The following is a 27,133-nucleotide window of genomic DNA, read 5'->3' on the forward strand; positions in this document are numbered from 1 at the left end:
CTTATTAAAATATCGACGTATACCTTACCTATATATATGAACGAGCAGAAAAAAACAATATATACAGCACATCATGGAGTAATAAATCGAAAATCGCATGCACGAACAAGTTTTGCGGGTGCATGCAAGTTGAAATTCTCTGAACGTATATATATATATATATATATATTATAAAGTGTGGGGGATAACGAGAGCGTAGTTTTCTCTCCCCTTTTCTGCAGACTTCTCTGGTAAAACATTATACTATATACGTATAAGCGCTCGAGAGCTGTGTGCCGACTACCTACCTATTTATGTATATTATATATACATGTAGTAGTGGTAAAAGAGAGCTGATAGATCGTGCGGGAATAAATAAATGGCCGTTGCAGGCGGCGGTGTATTAATTACGTACAAATCGGCAATGGCTAAATCGGCTGCCGAGCGCGTGACGAGGGTCGGTGTAGGTATATGAGGCTCGCGCCGACTTAATGGAATTTGTTTTGGGGGTGAGAAAAAGTGAGATATTGTATACGCTGCAGCAGCATTGTGTCGAGAAGGGCCGCCGCGTATACAACAACTATAAATGTATATGCGGTGAAGTGCACAGTGCTCTCGACGTAGACGACTACGACGACGACGACGACTCTAAGGGTCGGCAGTGGAGGCATCGGTGTTTGTGTCGTTTTAAAAGCATTTCTCGCACCCCGCGAACATGCGTAGTGCGCGGCGAGCAAAAAAGAGAAAGAGGGACGGGTGGGAGTGGGCGATACACACAGAAACTCTTCGCTTTCACCACCAGACGTGAGTACGAATATATATACACCCCCCTCGACACTCTCCGAGAGAAAGAGCTCTACCGACAACCGTATTTCCTCTATATATAATATGTGTGTGTGCGCGCGTATACAATATAAAATAGCTTCACAAGCGCTTATGTGTGAGTACACACACTGCCGCTGTTGTAGAGTGCGGGTGTGTATGCAGCGCGGGTGTAGGGACACACAAAAGGTCGGACGGTCCACAAATCTTCGCCGCACGTCAAAAACCGTCATGGACCTTTCTCGCGCCCGTATCCGGTCCAATACACACGCACGTTCGCGAATCGGCCGCCCATATATAATAATCATATATATACATATATAGTGAACCACGCACACACACACACGCAGACATCGCGTCTTTGCGCGCAAACGCACTCACACGAGCAAATATACTTAATATATATATATATATATATATAATATTACGTGTGCGTGCAGTGTGTTCGTGTGCGTGCGTGTGCTGCCGGGAGCAACGGGCGGCGGGGGAGGTTAAGTAAATTATCTGGTAATTTATCGAAATACCGTATACCGGAAATGATACATAGTCCGGGGCGCGCCAGAAATTTGAAGTTTTCCCGCGAGCGCGACGCTGCCGCCAACGCAAGCGCGAGCGTTCTTGCTTTATCGTTTGGGTGGACCATGATTTTTGCCAACACACGATATAATATATATGCATGTGTGTGTGTGTGTGCGAGTGTGTGTAATAAGGGTCGCAGCTAATATAATATATGGCTGCCATGTATGAAATACTGCCGCGTTCGCTCGCTGCTAATGGTCGAATGGTTAGCGCGGAAAAACAATCGTTGTTCATACAGTGTGTATAATTGATATTGAAAGGTTTTCCGAGAATGAAAAAATTCGTCAAATCGATTCGTGTTTGGACTGTCGTCGACGATAATACGCGACGAGTGTGTAGTACATGGAGTATTATATTATACATATTATAATTCCGCGTTATCGAATCGATATTATAAAACAATGCGAAATTCCTTAACGCAGTGTATATTATTATTATAATAGTATGCATACATTCGCGCATTCAAGGATATACTTGAACCGCACACTAGAATAATGGTGAAAGACTGTAAATGGATATAAACAGTTATAATTTTTTAAATAAAATATTACAGTCGTGAGTAATAATAGCATTGAACTATAATTTATAAATTAAATTTGCATAGTTTACAACGACTTTTATTTTCTTGTGAATCGCGCTTTATACTGACTCTTGGCGAAATGGCGTGACTATCAGATACCTATCCGTTTTAAACACTGTACACGAGAAAAAATAAATAATTTTTGTCTACTATATATTATAATATTCTACACCGTCTGTCGCACGGTCTGTTATAATATGCTATTATCGTGTGTACGACATAGCAATACTACGATTACATTTTGCAGAATACTAGTTCAGTAGACGCGTATTATAAAATAAAAAAACGATAGATCGGCAACAACCGTTTATGGGAAGGGGATATTACCCTCTAGCGACCCGAGGTCGCAAACACTTGGAAGCACCTGGACCTCGCACACCAACACATGGCGGTGATCCAAAAGAAATGCGTTCTAATATTTGTAATACATGTACGAGAGAAATTTTAGTGCAACCGGTTTTGTGTGGTGGGACAAGCTACGTAAATTCAAGTAATAATTTCACCGCGCGACCGATTATATGTTTTTTGAGCCGACTATTATAATATTATAAAACGATAAAAATATTTCAAAAACTACTGTAATTTTTGTTTCGGTTGGTCATTTATAATGTCAAAATGTCTAGTTTAATATTTAAAAATAAAATGATAAACAAAAACAATAATCTAAGAGCCAAACTAATATTAATTAAAAATATGCAAAACGATATGTAAATTGTAAAATATTAAAATGTATTGATTAGAAACTATATCATTTATATTTATTTCTGACAATTACCAGTTGAAAATATTATTACTATATAGCATTGTGTTGGTGTACATTGTGTTAACTATTGCATCTTTATGTCATTAAACTACGCTATAATGAGATTATGCCTAAGCATAGAAACGTAGATAATTCTATTCCAATAGGCATCAGTTAGTAAGTTCAACTTGTGCAGTTATGTGTCAAGAAATATAAACCTATATTATTTCATATGCTGTTATGTATAATATAAAAATATACACAAATGTGTTCCTACTGAGTGTAATTAAATATATTGAGGCTTCGGTAAGTCATACCGAAACAATATTGTGTTAAAAAATGAGTTAAATATCAAAACGAAATCAAAAAAATAAATGTATAAAATATAAATTACTTTTGAAGCTTCAAATGAGTTTCGAAGAGTAAATAATAATAACGCTCTATCGTTCGAGTGGTTAAAAACTCGAAATAATGAACAAGTATAGTTTTGTAAAAGGAAAAATGCAACCAAACACTGTAGACGCAGACGTTCAATTAAAAAATAATTATTCGGTCAGAACAAATGAACAGCATTTCATATACATACGGGCGCGAGCATTGGCCATTGAATATACATAAACGGAAAACAAGACAAGTAAATATATTATAATATAAACGTGATACGATGAGGCGTCTAAAGTCTAGACTGTGAATGTGCGCGTGCGTATACCGAAAGCAACGGAGAATTTCAGTCACAATTAGCGGTTTAATTAACGAGTAGCTTTTTGTCATATATAATATATAGTTTTGTTCGCGATACTGTGTAGCCGCGGTGACCTACTGCGGAGCAGACCAATGACACGTCGTGCAGAACTACAGCAGACGGACGATGTGCAAATCAAAAAGCTCGTACGAATGAATAAGACGTGATAGGTAGGTATTCACATAAGAGATTACAAAAAATAATAATTTAACTTACTTGAAGACATTGAGTACTGTTGTCGGACACCAAAAATTACGTGCAACGAGCGATCGAAGTAATAATACATAATATACAACAGCAGTAATAACTAATAATACATTAAAAAAAACTGACGCACTGTAGAGTATACCTACGTAGTAAAATGCAGGTAATAGTGTTTGTACGCGACGATGTTACATCAATAAGCCATGTTATTATTATGTTATATATAGAAGCCGAGGAAAGGTTGGTATTTTTTATTTTAGGGTCCCGATACCTGTCAGGGGCGTGCCCTACGCGACGGATCCCCTCGGCCCTGCCCCGGCCGCGAACACCCCTTCGTCGGGTGCATATTATGATATGACGTTAGTATTATATAACACAATATCATCGTGTACCTACGTACAATAACAATATTATACAGGGTGCTGCTGCAGCGGCGGCTTAAAAAAAAAACATCTCAATTTGCAACGCTCAGTGATCGCAGTGTGCTCGGAAAACCAATGATGATGAGAGCTACGCCGCGTATGTATTATATATAAATCATGCGACGGGTCTCTCACAATACTCCACACATATACATATTATTATTATTATTATTATTATATGCGTATATATTGGTGGGAGAAGAGATTTTTTTTTCGGTCGGCCGACCGACCGGTATACATATATGCGTTGCGTTTATGATTTATGGAGGTTGTTTTTATCACACAGTCAGTGGTTTTGTTATTAAAGCCGGCGGGGTGAAGTGGCGCTGGTGCTGGTGGCGGTGGTGACGACGACGACGGCGGCGACGGCGGCAACGATGTATACGAGGGAAGGGGGGTGATGGGGCAAGTTGCACCATAGGTGTGTATATGCAACGCGAGCGATAGGAATCAAATTGGAGTAAATCATTGACGCAAATGCACACACGCTGGCACGTATACAGAGAGAGGCTGCAAAAAAACCACCGACAATCGCATTTCATCGCGGGCCTTTGTCGGGGACGTTATATCGTGTAATGGGTATTAATGTAATATTATTATTAGATTATTAAACTCGTCAACAGCGGCGATCGGATTTCCATTTTTTTTCAGAGACCGACGACCTTTTTTGCGCCGGCGAAAGACCCAGACCGAGCGTGTGGCACAGTGCAGCGTGCGATCTCGTCATCGACGACGCGCGCCTGTAATATTCGACGATTCGACATCGCGGTACACGAGCATTATTTATTTTACGATTTCGAAATGAAATAAAGCCGATCCCATTATCCGGTTTTTACTGAACACAATGACATCCGTACCTATAGATGCTTATACTTTTATTAGCCGGTATGCAGTACGCGTCATTCGCGCACCACTTGCCCGCCTTGCCCCATCAAGGCACATCCGCATTTCTTGTAGAAACACGTCGTCGCGGTGTACCACTGTATAATAATATATTGTAATGGTATAATAGGTACGCCGACGTGTACTTTACAGTACGCAGGCGGTAGGATGATAATATAATAACTCTAGTGTATATGAATATTCACGAAAATTCGGTGACCAATAACATAATATTACATTATTGGTATGGTACACATATATAGGTATAGTGGGTACCTATATAGCTAAGCCGAATAATTAGGTTTACACGTGCAGCGGGCGACTAATTAAAATCTCGCAACGTTCGAAACGTGAGAGGTTTGTCAATATTATAATAATAATAACGATGCGAATAATATGTTATTATCGGTCCGACAACGGACCCTGTATATTATTATATGCACAAAATATCCGTGGGCGACGTATTGTATAATTACATTACGACCATTGCGGCGCGACTTCTCGGCCACTATACCGTGTTTGGATATTACACATATTATTATTATGTAGGTATCCGATATATAATTATTATAACTCGTCATATTATTATATGTTTGTGCAACGGACAGTCGAAAATAATGTAATCTAGTTGTCTCTCGGGTTTCTAGTCGACGAAGACGTGTGTTCCATTAAACGAGTGAACGCGTCAATCGTGACGTAGGTACCTACCTACCTACCTCTACAATATAAACTATGCCCACATACATATTAATATTTTCAGCTGAGAAACGGGTCGTTTTGTGTATTGTCTTAACTTATAATTGTATTTTGGAAACCGGCCAATTTAACGGCCGTTAAGCATACACGCATTTTAACAAGTCCTCGCATCCGGCCATGCAACTATATAGATACCTAGCTATATATCGACGATTTGCATTCGCAATCGTTAGGCACGTACATAGAGAAGACTGCAACTGCAACCTGCATGATATTGTTATTGCGCCGCTGCACATGCAGTCCCATCCGCCTCGCCCGCACTATAATACGATTTTTATATATTATACACTATATACGGCTCTTGCCTGCAATGTTTTTCACGGCGCGAGTTTGGTTTTAACAACATTCGGTTCTATTAAACGCTGTCCTTGTGCCCATTAAAACCATTTAGGAGGTCGTTAAGTCCGGGAAAAATAGAATCGTGTAGAATAATAATAATAATAATAATGCTCGCGCATAGTAGGTATATACCGTGTACGTTTTTATATTGTATTATCATTACTTCAATATACGTAGCTGCAGTACGACGGCATTTGAACAGTGACCGCACGCGCCTATTTTTTTATTTTTTTTTAACCTTATACCAATTAACAGTAAATGTACACGAGCTCTATTGCTAGCATAAACTCGCACGCGTCATATATACATAATATGTAATATATCGAAAACAGGAAACGAAAACACCGCGGACTTGTGTGTTTGTATTGGCCGCTATACACTATGGCCAGTGGCGGCGGCGGCGGCGTCAGCGGGCCATGTGGTTTTCGAAAAAATAACATTTATGTAAATCAAACTAGTTCCTATGGTAACCCGGCCATCATAAATCTACGCCACTCGTCAGGTTATATACGATTGTTAAAAATAATAAACAAACAAATCTTTCCGGGGAAATTATACAAAAATGTTTACGGGGCGAAAAGCCGGTAGTGTCGAAAGTCAATAACCTTAATGGGACCGGGATAATATTATAATACGCTCGATATATTGTTGTGAGAAATATTATTATTACCATCGAAATGTCCGTTTTATGAAGATGAATATTATGCCACAATAATGCTAAATTCAACGTGTACGCGCAAAGCCATATCAAACGAGTAACAAGGTGCGTCAAAACGTAGGACTTGGTTTTTCTTGTCGTCTATAATATTGTCGAACAAAATATGTTGGCACAATTTTTTTTTTTTAATTCTGTTCACAGTTTTTAAAACGTCATCAGTTTTAAAAATCTTCTATATTTTTATTTAAAAAAAAAATATATATACCTATATTTATACATTCAGCAATAGTTTCTGTGTAAGTAACCTATCTAGTATACCCGAATGACGACTACTGAATAACTAAGCGAACGCGAATTACTAGGCGACAATTGATAATAATTAATTCATCAGAACGACTGCGGAGAAGCAGACGACGTACCTAACAATATGATATTATACAAACAAAAATTAAAACGACGGTGTTAAATTCTTCACGGTATGACTCGGCACAAGCGATCGATTTACATCTAACATGAATTAGGTACAGTATAATATTGTAAGCGCACTGTTCGATACAAAACGCTAGTTCGAAATTAACCGAGGATGGATATGTTTTCAAATATTTATTATATCTCAGAGTGTACCCATATCATTAAAATAATAGTACCTATATACATATTTTATAAGTAATCAAAAATGATGAATACAAGATGTTTTTTTTTATTATTATTATACACCTCGTGAGTGAATTCGTCGAACTTTCTGCCATAACTCATCCACGAGTGGTATATTTATAGATCATAATACTAAAAAAAAAATTGACGTCTCTAAAATATATGTATAAAAAACGAGTACCTAACCTTAGCGCGTGGGAATCAGCAGAGCTTTCGATGATAAAACTGGACAAAGTTCTCGCACTATTATAATATTATAGTCGTGTCTCGGTGTACGGTTTTGCCACGGCTATTATGGCGCCTAATATAGAGTAATATAATATAATAGGTAATAATAATGCGTATAATAATATGACGGAGCAGTTTTAAACGTTGCTCGTCGAAAATGATTTACATTTGTCGACCGTGTGTTTAACTCGATTTAATATGTTTTGCAATATCAATAACACACAATCTCATTTTACCGAGATTTATATTACCCCATAGAAACATATTATTAAATTGTCCAATAAATATTGTATCCAACGAAAAATATTGATTCGACCTACCCACACTCCACTCTGATCCACAGCAGACCTTGACGCGTAATCAAAATATATTACTAAACGATGCAGTATGACAAGAAAACATGATATTCCGTGCAACATATTTACCATATTTACAGTTCGAAATAAATTACAACAAAATATTATTATATTTAGTCGGTAAAACCGTAAAAACTCAATTCCAATTTTCAATTAATAATACAATAATTTGAATATTCTATTACATGCGACGTTTGGCACAAATATAATATATTTATTGGACATATTTCGAAAATAATAATTTAGATAATACACATATATAATGACCTACCTCCTATATACATATTATAGAATTGAGAAGAAAACAGGTTTATAAAAATCTGCTGTTATTAAAACGATTTCAAACGCGGAGAATCCGATTGAAAATTAATTCAAGAAACAATATTAGGTATATAATAATATTGTATATTGTAGACCGCGGATATAGGGACCCCGAACCCAATCGAACCTAAAGGAAAAACTCTCTCATAATAATATGCTCTCGTACTATATTATTATCTAATGTATATTATGATAATAATATTGGATATTCTGTATAAATGTGCTGATGCGGTAGTGAAAAATAACAATGCTCTTCGTCGACGGAGGGGATTTATTTTTTAATAAACGAAATTGCGGCAAAGAAACGCTTCGCAATCATAATAGGAGATGTTGAGAAAAAAAAATCAACCTAAAAGCCGTCCCTCTGGAAAATATTGGATTGGTCGGATTCGTTCTTGTCGGCGGGGCCGGGCGGCACTGCAATTTCGCTGATTCGATAGACCATTCGTCATCGGCTCGAAGCAAATACGCTGACTTGTCAGCACCATGTTTCCCGCGTCTCTCTTTCACACAGACTCAGTCTGTCCTTCTCTAGCACACAAATTCCGTCTGTCCTTCTCTCGCACAATATATACAATAATGTAGTATTAACATGCACCGGCGAACGCGGCAGATGTTTCTTTGCCGCTGCTGCTGCAGGGGTGATCGCTGTGCAGTACACGACGCGGACCAATGGTACGGATACACCCTAAACGCCGTCCGCCGTCCTAACTTTTTATCCGCATACCTACTAGATGTACGGTATAATATCTAGTTTACGTGCGGTGTAAATGTATGAAAAAATAAATAATGTCTGGTGGACGGGACCTGTTACAACGAGTATCCCCCCGCGCTGTTTTGAAACGGATAAAATATCGACCGATCGCTATACTCGCGCGTCATTTGGAATAATAACGCCACCTTAAATGGTCAATATAATAATAATAATCTCATATTATATATTATAGGTATATAAAATATTATAATAAAATACGACCATTACCGCGCGGTAAACGCGTTTAGCGACCGCTGAACCGCACTCACGGCGGCGGAGATGTTATCGAGCGCGCGAGAGTACTTATACTTAGGTATACACAAATATATATATATATATATGTACACACACTCCTATATATATATATATAATGTACGTATACACAGCCGACCTAAACGGCAGCAGTCGCCACACGCGGACGCGACACAATTGGCCGGCGGTACCTATTGAACGGACGTATACATCCCTCGGCGGCGTCGTATCGTCTGCCGATCTTTGAATTACACACAATATATACGCGCCTTGGAGTGTACCTATTCCTCTCTACGCATAATATAGGTAACGTGTAATAGTATTACTATTACTACTATACTACTACTACTACTACTACTACTATATCGCTGCTATATACTATACAGCTACTGCGTACTATTACAAATATTACTCGGATGTTGTGAGCCTCGGCGTAAAACGCTGCGGCAGTTACGCATTCCGCCGCCAAATCAATTGCCACCTTGTCGTCGCCACCTCGCTTAACTGTATACCATATAATAACATACCTCTCTATGTAGGTATACACCTTTATACGCTAAAAGAATATATAATCTATATAATATTATAATATATATTATTATACGCCGTCGTAACCCTTATAGCTATTACTTTTAACAATATCATACAGGTACGCACACCTACATATAATAATAATAATGACAATATACGCAGGCCAATATCGTCCTGCAGCAGCCGCTGCCGCGGTGCATATATACGCTTTTCCACTGCAGCCCGAGCGTCTAATTGTATTGTAATACACGCGCACGTCAATAGTAATGATGCAACTGCAACTGCAACTGCAACTGCACTGCTGCTGCTAGTGCAACATTTGTTACCGGGCGATCTCGCCGGCATATCGCGCCATTATCGTATAGGTACTTGAGCGAGCGTCTCTTACGCCGACAACAGACGTAAACGTACTCGTCGTATATTATATTATTATACCCAGTATACCCACCCGCGGACGACATAACGGTATACGCTTCGTGCCTATAAAGTATATAAATGCTTGTACATCTTATACATGTTATTACTATTGTACTATAAAATATGGGGGGGGGTTGATTATTTTACCGTACAACTACACCAGGTATATTTGGAAAAAGTTATAGTACATATATTATATAATGCAGGACAGGTTATGAAACCCAAAGGTAAGACTAATATCGTCTTTTCCTGAAAATATTTGCGAGTGCAGCAGCTTTTCGATGAATTAATGTGCAAAATATAATATTGTGCAAGTACTGTATAAGCGTGCTGCAGCAGCGACTTGGGCCACATCTGCAGACGACACGATTGTAAATCCCACATAGCGTACTATCACCTATCACGGTCATCGTCGCAATCGAATATCCGTTTTAAGTATATTTGGATTAAAATGTCTGGTATATGCGCCACGATAACGCATCGCACACAAAGTCGTGAAGAAAGTGTTAAACGTGCCGGCCTGCAAGATGACGTCTCATCGTCAAGGTTTTTCTGACGTGCCGCGAGAACGCACGCACAAGCGCGGTTTATAATGACCGACTAGGTATACCTATATATTGCGCGAATGTGTATGTGTATATACGAGAAGACATTGAAATAATTTTTCCACGCGATAAATCAAAAGGGATGTTGCTGAGTGTCGTGTAATTAACGATCATAAATTTATTAACGCGACGTTATATTATTATTATTATTATATTATAGGTACAGTGTTGTTGCTCGGCGTGCTCCGTTTTTCTCTCTCGCTCTTCCTCCCATAACACAATATACACCATCCCACACTCGCTCACTATACATCACGACGAGCAATAGGTATGCATATAAAATGTTCTATCGATAAATTAAATCGCGACTATAAATATAAGCGTTTGATAAACTATAATAATAATAATAATAATAATATATGGACGAGGACTGCCACGATAGAATTACCGCGACTTTGCAAATCGTTTTGCATCAAGTCACTGCAGCTGCTACGATATCATATAAATTATATAGGTAGGTAGTGCTAAATAAAAACCTTACACGAGATAACTGCAGGATGCATGCGTCCCCGCGGGGCAACTCTCGCAAAAATCTATACTGCTGTTAACAACGCGTTTAATCCCCAAAGGCTTAACACCCTCTATTTCGCGAAACGTTTCAGACCGAAAGTTGTCGACTCGACAACCTGCGCGGAGTTTGTTCTTAATTATTTCCGACGTATCATAATTTGATTGCTAAAACCATCATTGTATACGTCGTGGTTCGCACGCGCTAATAGTATTAATTATTACACCACGATGCATATTTTATGTACCTACGATAAAACAATGCAATTTAAGTACAAACAAATTGTTCATGCGATGCGTTTGCAACAATATTTATTACTCACCATTATCATTACGCGCTATTATAGATATATATCCTACAACGACTAACTTACTGACATGCCCGTTTGATTTCAGATAAGATATATTATAATATGCTTCAGCCGACAATTTATGTATACCTACGCGTCGGTTCCAGTAGGTAATATACTCGATAGGTTGTACGTTGTAGCTGGTGTAGCTCTTTCAGCTACTGCCCGAACCCGGTACTATTGCGATATAATAATATGGTAACAACTTTTTCTTTCGACGATTATTTATGAAAATTAAAATCGTTTTAATTAATATTTATTATTTTATATACCTAGCCGAAATAAGCGAGTATACGCGTATAACTATTGTATAATTAATTTTCTCAATTATTTTATAATATAAATAGTAACATTTCCTCACAAACATATTATATTAATATTTTAATATAGGCACGCACTTAAGGTTTTTTTCCCGGTATTTAAAATTTAAATTGGTTTTTACAATTAAAACATATTCTTTATAGTTGTTTGATATCATAATATACCAGCTAAATACTGTACACACAGTTATAGTTTAACGGACGAGAACATACGTAAACATTACATTAGTGTAGCAGAAGGCTTAACCTAACCTTATAAATACACATCATTAATCAATTATCGCATTCGTAAATAAAAACATATACATACGATTCGAGTTACAAATACGAGATTTTTTTAATTTGTATTAAAAACCACAGCGTTTTTCTATATTATGTCCCTATAGCTTTGGTAACGTAAGTGTAATATTAGACATTAAGTAACAGTGTAATACCTACGTATATATAGTATTATTATAATAACAGCTGCATTATACGGAGTTGCCGACTTGTATGATTATTTTTCAAATGATTTATGATACATCAATAATAATAAATTGACGAATTATAATAATTATAGATTGTATCTTGTATAATGTTTAACGATAAAATTAAAAGTGTAAGTTATCTACATACTCAATCAACCAAACATACGGTGTATAAACTATAAAGTAGGTAGGTACAATATACATATATATATAAATATATCACCACCTCAATCAAAACGTGCCAACAATTGCCATTACTTTGTGCAATAGTACAAGTATTTTTATTATTGTTTAAAGGTAATTGGTAATTCTGCGTAAGACGGTTAAGTGTTAAATATTACCTATCGGACATAAAAAACCATCATTATCATATTTTAATGGGCTCTAAAATTTGTGATCGCGCGATGATCATAATCGTTATAACATGTGAGCATGCAACCGACTCACAAAGCAGTCTCACTATAGAGTCAAATCTAAAATCTGATACCACGTAAACGGTTTGGTGTGGGTCATAAAAATACATTTGCAAAATCTGTAGATACAACATGATATTGTGTTTGAATTCCAAAATATTCGAATTAAATTAAATATACTCTAATTATAAATTATAATTAAAATAAACACAACTAAAAAACAAGGTTAATATCGCAAAATAATAATAGGTTCTACGTTGCAGATCGCGCTGTAGGAGTTTAGATATTTTTTTTAATATTAGATGTAAACGGTAATTTAAAATACTAAATAAGTTTTGTAGATTTGGAAACATTTTATATAAACGGCGGAACAGGAAGGACGCACAAAAACACGTTATTGTTATTTTTAATAGAACAATATAAAAACGGCTATTATATGATGTTCGTGTGCATTATAATATATTACACATATACCTATATAGGACATACCCGACCGATATAATATATATATAATATATCGATGTGATGCAGTGTTTAAAAAGCACGACGATGAAAACTAATAAAACGTAATAAATAACGGCGTTATTCCTATTACCAGGGAGGAGGAAATCGATAACACGTGAAATATATTATTAATATAATGTATAATATTATTATTTTATGGCGGCGATTGGAAATACGCGATTGCGCGAGATGACATCAATAATATGACTCGTGATACGATATATCGCACCTACTGTACGATAAATGATTAATACATTATTATATTATTGCCGCGTAGACGATACAAAATATTATTATACAACGTAACGAGAACGATAACTGATATTGTTATTGTGACGGACCGGCGAAATAAAACGTTGTATCCAATCACTTAAGATCCCGTATTGCACGTAATAATAATAAAAATATTATGTACGATTTGTGCGTTGAGCGTGGAGAGAGCTAGTTCGCCAATAACACGCGGCGGTGTCAAGACTGAAAACGAGACCGCTGATTACGGGGGTGAAAAGGGCGGGGGTGGTGCCGAATGGGGAGAGTCCGGACGAACGCGAAAAGGGCGAGATTCGTCGACGAGAACGATACATATATATATATATATACCATATATTATATATATAATATTACTTTATACATTTTTTTCGTTGTAATATAAAAATACGTCGGTAGAACGCGTATTACTGTTATTATTATAATATTATGTGTTGCGTTGCAGCGTGCGTTGTGTATAATAATACCGATATACCTACCGCCGGGGGTTTATCGTAATCGAAGTCCGATGGCGCACGGCCAATAAATCATCCGGCCGTCAATTAAATACGACTCTCCGCGGCTGCTACAACGTGACTGTCGACTGGATGCGAGTGAGTGTGTGCGAGTGTGTGTGTGTGTGTGTGTGTGTGTGTGTGTGTGTGTGTGTGTGTGTGTGTGTGTGTGTGTGTGTGTGTGTGTGCGTGTGCGTGTGCGTGTGTAAACGATATATTAATTTCGAATCAGCGTCGTCGATTTTGTGCGATTGTGCGAGCGCGTGCCCCTGACGAGCGAAAGAAAAAAAATCCCGCCGAAAAAACTCTAAAACGAACCCGTTGACCAATAAATTGTATTATATAATAATTGTAAACAATAATATCGGACCGGACCGCGAATGCTGCAGATATTGTAATATTAAATGTACGGCGGCTCGTACATATTATCATTCATCATATTATTATGATTACTATTAGTTATTACCATTAGGTACTATATATACATGCGGTCATGGTTCAGAAGTAAAATGGGACAACGCGATTTCGTCCGTCGTTTTGTGCTTACGACTGACGAGTGACGACGGACGACAACGACGACGGACGAGATGACGTGACGAGCGTACATAAAACGCCGTTTTATTTATCATAATATAATGTTTTTCGGTTTTTTTTTCTCTTTTTTATGGCCCGCGGTGGTAACAGTGGGCTTTAACTGCCGTTTATTTTATTCTTATCACTTCTACGATTTTTTTTGTTCTACGTATAATTTATTTATATGTTGTTTCATGAAAAAAAAAAACAAGGACTCGCCTCCCAAAGTATCTTTTTTTAAGCCGATGACGAGCCTCGGCCGTTCGCGTGCGACGAATTGCATAACCGGCTCTCCTCCCGCATCCGACTTTCCGTGTCCTCGACGATGTTTCCTAATCATTTGCCGTTAAATTCCGCCTAGACGTAGTATACTATTTTCTCGTCCGAGTCTCAGAATAATAATAATACAATAAAACATAATATTTATATTTTTTATCGTTGTTTCAAACGTTTCGTAAAAATTATCGTTTGACACGAACCGCGCCCGACGATCATAATATATAATAATATGTACTTGAGACTAAACTATACAGTTGCTCTTCACTGCGTCGTTGAAAAAGTTTTTAAAAAATATTTTTTATGAACGTTGGCAAATCTACCGACTGTACGATCTGACTATGTACACCGCCGAGATAATAAAATAGAAAAATATTCTGCCTATCGTCGAACATTTTGTGCATATGCGAGCGTATATGAACACATTATATTATATTATATAGTTGATAAATTATGATAAAAATCGTAATCGTCAAATTAATTAATTGGTTAAGCCGTGAAAAAAAAAACCATCGTAAAATTTCTGCTGTAGATATCATTATTATATTCTTTAATAATCAATTAACGTTATCGCGTCGGTCTATTTAATGGTCCTACGTAATTTAATATTCTACAAACCGAAATCTCAAAAAACAAACATCGTAGCGATAATTTGATTAAACAAAATTATATTAATTGTGTGTACGCATAATACCGTTTCGACTGATAATTTTTTTTATTACTAAGAAAATATATTTTGTTTGTTGCAAAATTCGACATGACGTCAATGTACGGGAGGTTTCGTGTCCCGTACACGAGAAAATCCGGTTTTTCGTAACACGCACGACACAGGATCGATATATATAATAATATATTTAAAACATAGATATACAGAGTGATTGTTTCAACGTGAGACTATCATTAATTTAAAAAAAACTATGTTAGTTATAAATATTTTTGAAAATTTTACGTAATTTTAAAGTCATTAAAAAACAATTTTATTGAATATAAAAATTATATATTTTACAGTCGTTAGTATTTTATAAGTTTTTACACACTTTTTTTGAATGACAATGTACATTTTTAATTTCATATACTAATGCATAATATTTTTCAAAGTATTTGATTGATATACAAAAGTTGAATTTCGAATAAACTAGTAGTTATACCAAACTTATGTAGGAAGGTCAACTCCACGCATCAAAAAAGTAAATATGAGTACTTATCAATATGTAATTAATTTATTACTCATTTAAAATTCAATTTTTGAGCTACCGAAAAAATCAGAAAAATATTCTGTTTCGTAATATGAAATTAAAAAAGTATGTTATGATTTAATAAAGTAAAACTTGAGATCTGATAATACAAAAAGTAGATAACATAATAGCTTTTTTTACGTTGTTTTATATTACTTCGAATGATGTAAATTAAATACTAAGACACATTCGTCAAAAGTTTTCGGAATAATTTCACGTTTAAAAAATCACCTTGCAGTGTTGTAGGCCTATACTCCGCACAATTTATGAAACCCTGAAAACGCTGTCATTGAAGTATAATTTAAAAAAAAAATAATAAATAGTAATACGCATCAGGACATTTAACATTTTTATATAAAATAACTTACACCTGAATATCTCCACCTGGCAGTGTGTGCAGTGTTACAGGTAGGCACGAGTGGAAACGACGACGAGGATAAAAAATATGTAGTTATATTGATATTATAATTTTTTCCTTTTCAATACTAATAACACTAATCCAACAACGTTTATATTATACTAATTTTTATACATAATGTATTGCATTATAGGATAACAATTTTAGGGCGCGATGGAAAACTTTTGACCGCCAGCGAGTATTGACCAGGCAAAAAAAAATATATAAATAAATAAACCGAACCTGATGCAAATATAATTTTTTTCGTAGCAACGAAAAATATGTAAAAATCGTACCAAAATAATATTATTACGCACGAGCGTATACGAGCGTGTTCCTACTTCCGGATATAATTACTGAGTACGTGTAATGTATACATGCATATTAATGAAACTACAACAAAATGAACCTTTTTTTATTTCGTTTTTAATTAAAAACCAGTACGTTTAGTCGATTTTCAAACAAAGCACAGCGTTTAGCCGTCAATTCGACCGTGTGGTTTTCATCAGACGACCGTAAAGCTGCTGCAAATTATATTATATAATGCGCGTATATATGCAAAGGGCGCACAGGCACAGCGATGACCGCTGGAACTCGGAATAAGTAATTATAAATTGTTTTTCAATATATGCGGACAATGCATTTTCCGAAACGCGATCGAATTGTTTTGGTAGAAATATAATAAGTATACAATTCCAAGTAAACGGCGGAGCATATGGAAAACAGTTATTGTGTACCCGTTGGGTATAATCACGAACGGAATTCTCAGTCACGTGATCACATTTCGAAAGTATTATTGGTATATATCTTTTATATATACATCGTTTATAAGTTTCATTTAGACGCAATTCAAATATTGTGCATGCCACCGTCTAACATGCATGCAGAATTATTATTGTAAAAGAAAATATAACTTTAATGCCAACGGAATATTTCATGTGAACAAATGTATTTGTCAATTTTCATGTATAAGTACACTAATATATAGGTACAAGTATAAATAATAATATATATCTATATAGGTATATAGGTTAAAGGTACACATATTATACTCGTGCTGTAGTAAGAACATCTTAGTTATTACGCTATGGCATCAACCGGTCATTCCAATTGAAAACTATGAACAGTTATTTTTTTAGTAAATTCGATGATCAATAATGGTACTAACATTTTTAATGTTTAATTTCATTTTTATAAACAGTAGTTAAAAAAATCTATTGAATGTAATTTACTAGTGTATACCTACCATTCATAATATAACAATATCAGAAATTTTTTTTTTACATTTCAACACAGATTTAAAGATTGATTAATGGGAATATAAATAAAGCTATAATAATTGTCATCAGTTTATAAAAAGTACACAAAAAAAAAAATAAATATTTATAGTTACATTTTTTAAAAACATAGCTATTATGTATTTGACAATATTTATATTATTTTTTTGGTTATTATAATAATAGGTAAATATTTGACCATAAGTATACAAATAGTTTAAAATTGCAGTGAATTGTTAGAGTTAGCAAATGTATATAAATTCGCATCAAAATCGCTTTAATTAAATTAATTCGTTCTATTATAATTTATAATATAGGAATAGGTTAGGTGCCCTGTTATTGAAACACATATAACATGTATTAAATATCTAAATATTTTTTTTGTCCAAAAGAAATTAACTTACACCTTATAACCTATTACTGCGGCTGAGTTTTGGAATCATTGAAGAAAGGTGAGTAAATCGAAATTGAATACATAATAAATAGGTAATGTATACTATAGTATCTGTATCAAAGTTTATAATAATGCGAAGTTTGAAGAAAGCTATGTGAGAATTGTTATGTGTCTATATATGTATAAAACCGTCATAAGATTCGAATAAAAACGTGCATCGTTGTTGGTAATTTGACATCATTAGTGCGGAAAGGGAAATCGACCGGCGAATACCTTGAGGTCAAATTAACAATTAAAAAAACAAAAAAATAATAATCATAATAAAAAATGCGACAATTATCGCGGATAGACCTTACACATATAGTATACCAACGTAAAACTCACGGTGGGTTGCCAACCTCTTTATATACCTATATAAATATACCTATATGGAAGTGAACATATATAATATATTGTATAATCCGGCTGAGGCCAAAATGAGCATGCGGAACGAGGACAATGAGTTCGGATCGCGTTTTTTTTTCGACAATCTTATAATATTATAAGTACAATACAGCGATTAACGGTGGATTCAAAACAGCCATTAAAATAAATTTATCAACATTCAACGCCGATAGCTCCAAGAATGTAAGCATATTATAGGTATGATATAGGTATGTGCTGCGGAGTGTGTGTATAGGTAACACGCGAATAATATAAAATATCTTTATCCATTCCACCGCGGGAAGCACCACGCTGCGATCGCGCAGGTGCCACAATGGTCGCATTTAATAACCGTGTAACAATGTCCATTTTTTTCATTTAATACAATATCACTAACAGCTATATATGTATTAGATAGTAAAACGTGTTAAAAAAAACACTCGGCCGAGAAAAAATATAACCAAGGTCGATAGAGATGCGTCCCGTGCCACGCTATATATATATATGTACCTTTATATACATGCAGCAGCTACGTCTAAGTACTCGCTGTGGCCTTTGAGACTCGTGCACTGAAATTTCGTGTTGTACTCGAAAATATAACAACAAATCAAACGAAGAAGCTCGTCTGCAGATTACAGATTTCTTTGGAAAAATCATATCGGACATGGCGCCGAGATAAAGCACGTCGTACGTCCAACGATCAACTAGTTGAGGCCAAGCGTACACGCATTCTAATTAAAATATTCCTATATGTGTACAGCCTAATTTAACCTTTCGGTGTTATCTGAAGCTTATTGTCTAAATAATAATAATAATATTAATATAGTACGTACGGGAATGAAAACGTTCCTAATTAAAAACGTATACAGCTTTACAGCTTGCGCATCATCGTCGACAAATTAATATAATATAAATGTATATTATTTGAAAATCGATCACTTACCTGAAACATAAAAACAAAAGTTATCAATCATTGGTTTACACGTCACACATTAATATATATATTGTTGGAAGAAAAATATAACTATAATTTGTGTTTAAACCCGTGTCCTGCAAGTTAACCATTTTAGCGTTGACGTCACGTCACGGATCGCAAGCACAATAACCAAACGTTATTATAACGGATCCTTTTTATAAATTATAATCCGTACGTATACATAATAATAATATAATAGTGGCACATCGGTATAAAATATATATTGTAAACGTGCCGTGGGAGACTAGGACGTTCTTATCTAATCGAAAGATAACGGATTTCGAGGTTATATACGAGATGTATTATAAATAATATAATCTATACGAACCACGCAGCGATTCCAGGAATCACAATTTAATTTTAATTATTCGTTTTTATCAATTAAAATTTAGGTAATTAGGTATATGAATATTATACAATATAATATTATAGTACATAGATAGATGGTATATGAACCGTCGAGAGCACGAAATCAACCGGTTGCCGCCGCGCTGGCGCTAATAATTTACACGATGCTCACGTGCGTCGCCTTATCGCATAGGAAACAAAATATATAATATTATTATTTTATTAGATATAAAACGTTATATATACGCGTAATAACAGCCACGGTGTAAAAAATAATAATCCAACATTTGCAGCTTATTCATTATTTCGCGCGCTCGTATTTTAAACATATATAATTATATTCGGATACACAAATTTTTCTAACGTTTTGTTATAATTTTTTCCAAATTAAACTGCCGACCGGACGCGTAATAACAACAAGTAGCCGGAATGAGTATAAGTATACATACATAATATGTAGTTGGACCATCGAAACGAACTCAATATAAGTACCTATATATACATATTATACGACTAGCTGCAGCGTATACATATATGATATATAAATATATATGATTAGGTATGGGTACCTACGGAAAATATCGGAACGACAGCACCGGTCGAGGCTGCTGCGGTAGCTGGTACGACATATTATATAGTATAATATATTATGTATGCGGCTCGCGTTATTGCCAGCAATATAATACGTATATATAATACTATACTGTTTAGCAAGTACTCATACTATGTGTAAGTACCTATACTGGCTCGCGGAGGAAACGGATTGAATTTTTTTTTACAATTTAAATTTTTAACCGACTCCCATTCGTATAATAATATAAAAGACGGTCTTTAAAAGCAGTTCTCCCACGACCGCACACACGCACGAGCGTGGCCAACTCATGGCGTCACGTCCTGCAGCAGCTGACGATATACGTCGGATTACTCATATCATAGGTGTACACACGCGGTATATTAAACTGTGCACTATAATACGCGTAGGCATACTTATATATTATTAACACACACGTACATGCACAGGTACTATAATATAGCATAATATATACACGACGTAATCGTCGCATTGACGAGCGTTTTATTCGTTTTTGTGTTAATATAATATAAAAGTAGCGATTCGTGAAAACCCAGAAAAACGCGCTTGGAAAGTGTCCGCGTGCACATCGCACGTATTATCACTGCAGTGTGTTCTGGTTTTATGTCATCGCATCACAGAATATTATACAAGACGAGGTGGTTTTTTTTTTGAACGTGTACACGCTTCTTATAATATATTCCGATATTTTTTATAACTATTATATTGTTATTAGGTATATACGCATGTATTACACGTCATGTATATATAATATACTTAAAGTATATACTTGTATTATATACGATTTACGTGCGTACATAAACTAAGAGTTGTCCCACAAAAGATCTGATCCCGAATACGGCGGCGTATATATTATACATACATAACATTATATGCATAGGGTTGGTGGCAGTACACAACGACGAAGGAGAGGCGGCAGTGGCGACGCAAACGAAACAGAAACTCGAAAAACGCGACTAGAATCCGAAATGAGCGGCGAGTGTGCATGGGCCACAGAATCTGAATCGGAATTACCTCGCAAAGACGACGACAATGTATATAATATATATACACGACAAAAAAAACACGCATGACGTCACATTTATGTACATCTAAAAACCCTACGAACTCTCTTTCTCTCTCTCTCGCTCTATCTCTACGCGCAAGATAACAATCGCGAATATAATATACGTACACGCAAACCAGTTCGAAGTTGTCCTGTATTTTTATAAAACGTGCTCGGCTTTTTACGTCTCAAACGCTCTTCGACCGTCAAAGTCCGCGCACAATATATATATAATATTATATATAGACTACTTTTTTTTCTCTTTGTGTATATACCCTTCTCTATACTGCACGTTCGTCTATTCCGATCTCGTACGTCATCTCCCGAAGTAATACGTGCCATTGAGTTTTAAATTAATTTATTATTATTATCATCATCATATTTTTTTTTTTTTTTCAAAAACCACCGAGATTATTATTTCAATGAACGGTGGCGGCCGCATCAGTCCACCTGCATGCACGCGCGTTTTACAATATGTGGCACACTTTTTTTCTCATGCGAAGGCGCACTAAGTATGTTTATACTGTATGACTTTTTATCAATGGATTTTGTCGTGCATAGCATACGCATATCGATCGACTCACACCGATATTGCAGCCTGATAGATATATAGTAACAAATACCGTGCCCCATCTATATAACTCCAATAGTATTATTATTATAACATACAATCATATTTAAAAGAATGCAGTTATCGACGGATAGTAATTCGATTAAAGAATCAACATTAAATAAAAACTCTAACATAATATATAAACGGTTCAAACCTTAGGTATAGTATTTTGTTATGATATAACATGAGCAGGGCAATATTGCTTTATTTGAAGTATGTTTTAATATTGAAATTTGAAATAGCTTGTTGAAACGATCACTCTACAAATTATAGAATATTATACCAATATATAATTACTTTTGGAAAATATCTGATACCAACAATATTTATCGATAAAAATAATTTAAAAACGGGTATCAACCTAGTAGGGTGTTAAAACGATTGTGCTGCCAGAAATGTATAATAATTATTAAAAAGAAGCTTTTAAAAATTATATTATATATTATTATGTAGAAACCTTCCCGATGTCACTGTATTTTCTGTAAGAGCAAACATTAACGTAAATACCATAACAATGATATCGTATTATATTATATTGTTGTAATAGTAACTTTTAAAAATGATAATTGTGAAAAGAAAAAAACTCTGCGACCGAAAGGTGTGACTACACAAGGAAAATAATTGAGTTTCTATATATATTATATGTGTCTGGTGTATATAATAACGCAATCTGCTTTTTTCCTTTCAAAAGAGATATAACACAAATTTGGACGTTTGAATCGAGACTGAACAGTGAACAGATTATATTGTCGTGAGTATACATTCTTATAATATATATATTATATTATAACGCCAACCGGTTTGAATGAGGGCGATTCGCAGAAAATGGGGGTGCTGGGGTGCCAGTGCCGGCCGGTGCGTGTTCGTATACATATATATATGTTATATATCTGGCATGTACCTGGCAAAATTGGACCCATTGCGCCGAGGGGTACACACGTATTGTATCTATATTTATTATTATTATTACGACGATTATGATTAGTGATTACTATTATTGGCCCGTACTAGTTTTTATTATATATGTATACCTATTTTTTTTTTTTTTAAAACAGTTTCATTTCTCCTCTTCAATTTCCCCGTCCCGCATCCGATGATAAATCAAAAATGGACGTCGCACATCTCTCACGCCGCAGATGATTTACGGGCGACCGTGCAGGGAACGACCTCCGCCGCCGCCGCCGCCGTCATTGTGATGGATACGGACGCCGCGCACCGTATAACAGCACCGCCGGCCGCCCCGAAAAAAAGACCGAACTGACGGGTGTATTTTTCAAAACTCGGCACAAGAGGATAGCCATGGCCGGTCTTATCCCTGTCGGTCGAGCCGATCGGACGCGTTTTTTTTTTAATATTAATAATAATTATTATTATTTTACCGCTCACCGACCATATACATAATAATATCGTACTATATATAGGTACAGTTTATTCCCACCGCCCGCTGCCGCCGACAGCCCGGTGACGACGTGGTAATTATACCCGGCACAGTCCCAGATTATATATATATAACTACACATATATTTCATATATATAAATATTTATTAAGAGTATCATGTCGTATTATATAAGATAGCAGCGTGTATATTATATTATATGGGTACCTACATAAAATCCTCGGATAACTGAAGTATGCGGCTACAAGTTATAATAACATCAGTAGTGGCCCGTAGTAATTTTTCAATCATCTCCCGGAAAAAAAAATGTCATAAAAACAGCATAGACTCCCCCCGATGTTATAATCGAAAATCGAGATCTGCATCATGGATTTCTATTTATTGTTTTTGAATTGGAAAATCATTCCAGTTCTTAAACTCGATAAATACCATAATATTAATGGCTGCATAATAATAATAATATTTATTTTATTATATAGACGTGGTGTGGATCGGGGTTTAATCGTTTGTTTCTGTTCTTTCGAACATTTTGGGACGTCGCAAAAATCAACGAGTATAATTTATATATGTATGAATATGAAGTAGTGAACAGAAAAGCGCGTGACGCTAAGTGACGGCCGATCTAATTATAAATGTATGAATTGTTTATATCCGGTAAAAAATATTATAATAAATACAAGAAAATTACTTAATACACGAGTCATACATTTTAGGACGGTACCTAATATTATTAAATAAACCTAATTTAAATATACATCAATTATATACCGAAATTTAGTTACAGAATTATAATTTGTTTAATTGTTTTATTCCTTAGTAATGAGGTTATAATTAATAGAAGTCGATAAATTTACATAGTGTTAAGATTACATAGAAATTATTTTTTTTTTTAATAAAAGAGTATTTTTTCAACATTACTATAATGTTCTATAGGATATTGATATACGTATTAAATATAAATATATTATATGTTATATATAGGTACCTACACATATATTTTATAAATATTGTTATTTATGGTTATGCTTGACTAAAATCTTAGTATATGGTTTCAGTTTGAAAATAATATAATGACAAACGAGCTCTATATAGAAAGGGAAAAACAATTAATTTTCAAGTATTTAGACTTAACTGCCACTATTCATAAAATACTATTTCTCTTGGATGCTTTTATTTGATTAACTCCGGAAAACTAGAAAATTATAAGAGAAAAAGCTTTTTGAAATGCATTATGTCTAAATGAGCTGGGCATTTGCAGTTGAAATTGGAAATAATAATATAAATTAGTGAAAGTTAAAACTGTTTACAAGGAACTATAGGGAGATAAAAAAGAATGCGAAGAAAGTAGCCTTTAAAATATAAACGTATACTTAACAACTAAAGTATAAGATTTACATAAATTTCAAAAACATTTTGTAACGGTACACAACAAGTTTTGCGATGGTTTTGTATTTTACATGAATAAATAAATAAATGATTCTTACTTAAGTCCTACGTAACAGTCGATGTGCTGCTCTTACCATGTTTTATTTGTTTAGAAAAAACAGTTAAGGTATATTTTCTGTATTAATTGTGTCAAAATGTATACATAAATATCTGTACCATATATTATAATATCATACCTAATAAATTAATTTATTGATATTTGATTGATAGCTAAGCACTTATTAGATATATACGACAGCGGTATCAGCAATAGTATTTTAATTAAATTTAAATAGCAGTTGAAAATTGAAATCACATATTATCTACTGCAACATTGGATTCAATAAAAATAAGTATTGTGTTAAAAACTTTTAAAGTACGAATTATATATATATATACAATCAGTTATTAAATTAAAAAACATTTTAAGTATACTACTTCTTATTATATATTACCTCTCATGGGTACCCATATAATATCTTCGTTTCAAGTGATAGTTGTAAAATATATTATCGGCATGTATAATATTCCCTAAAGAAAAACGACCCTGACCTCAAATTTATGCAAGATCCCTTAGCTCTGCAATTAATTAATATAACAACATAGTAATAACTATACGAACACGATAGCTACATAATTCATTTGAAACATGATTTTTTCTCTATCTTCCCATACGACATAGGTACCTATTATTATAAAATCCCATGGCCTATGATGAGTGTCGGTAAGTGCGCATAAAACTATAATAAACACCTGTCGAAGACACAATGAGTTATATATGCGCATATATAAAAACGGGATTATTAAATCGATGAATTTTGATTTTTTTTTTTCGATTCTTATCGATTGTCGTGTATTATAGTGCACCACGACTATTGTGTTGTCCGCCCACGATAGCGACTGCAGGGCCGCAACGGATTTTGAGACAACTTAAACGTGCTCAATTCGTTGGTGGTCAAAATTGCTCAATATAATATTATTACATATTATAGATATAGATACGCACGCCAAAACAGGTCCATGACCCACTTTGTTTCTGATCATACAATTATAATCTGAAGTAAAATGTTGGGCTATGTGTTTTGTACAATAATATATAAAATGGGTACCAATGTCCCATATAGGTAATACATATAGTATACATTATACCTATATAAATATATGAGAACCAATAAAGGTTTTTCTATATATTGCTAAATCATAATATGAAACTACATATTATATATAGGTACCAATAAGTAGTAATAAAATAATTACTATACACAATCATCGCATATATACCTATAGTGTTGTTATTTTTATAAAATACGAGGAAACCAGTTCCGAGTGCCAGATAAATAGAGATTTGTTCGTTTCAAGCACTTTCTCTGTTAGATCTATATGGGATATTCTCGTGTTCTCGGAAGTCCTATTATAATATGCGCGCAATATAAATATTACATGGTGTAAGAAAAACTATAATAAAATTATAAGGATGTTCAAATGGTTGACATTTTACGGTCAGTTCGCACGCTGAGTATAAATTATGTAATAAAGACGAAACAAACATTATGTGTATAGTATCTACATTCACCACCTAATAATATACGTATAATTGTAAGAATATTTTTAATATTTTTATTGATAATTTATAATAATGCCATAATTTATTAAAATATGGGCACCTCCTAATCTATAAAGTATAAATTATATTTACTAATACAATATTATTTTCTCGAAATACAATCGGAAGTCATTAAATTTATCTATAATCTAAATTCTAAAACATAATATATGAACTTGATTAATTTGTTTTTTGAACAAATCAAAACACAAATATTGTTGATGAAATATGATGATGATTGAAATTTACTGAAATCTAAAATAATATAGTAGGCATATACTTATAGTTTTTATAAACGTAAAATTACATTTAATAATATTACTTAAAGCGGCCACTTAACATAGATATGTAGGTAAATATGTACGCTCCACCATGCACAAGCAAAAAACGAATACCTATCACTTATATAAGTAC

The 27,133-nt window shown here is 34.6% G+C and overlaps 1 protein-coding gene across 10 annotated transcripts in view; it reads right to left on the bottom strand.

Annotated features, from left to right (window-relative positions):
• The window catches only part of LOC132938226 (homeotic protein antennapedia-like), a 204,848-nt gene that overhangs the window by 93,687 nt on the left and 84,028 nt on the right, over positions 1-27,133 (bottom strand). Inside the window, exon 1 of one of the 10 annotated variants that reach the window (XM_061004939.1) lies at positions 3,661-3,706. The exons of the other annotated variants lie outside the window; for them this stretch is intronic. The gene's annotated coding sequence lies outside the window, so the exon portion shown is untranslated. Of the gene's footprint in view, positions 1-3,660; positions 3,707-27,133 lie in introns of those variants that run through there. 10 annotated transcript variants of the gene reach the window in all.

Source organism: Metopolophium dirhodum, chromosome 2 (assembly GCF_019925205.1).
Source record: "Metopolophium dirhodum isolate CAU chromosome 2, ASM1992520v1, whole genome shotgun sequence".
In the NCBI taxonomy this organism is placed as follows: domain Eukaryota; kingdom Metazoa; phylum Arthropoda; class Insecta; order Hemiptera; family Aphididae; genus Metopolophium; species Metopolophium dirhodum.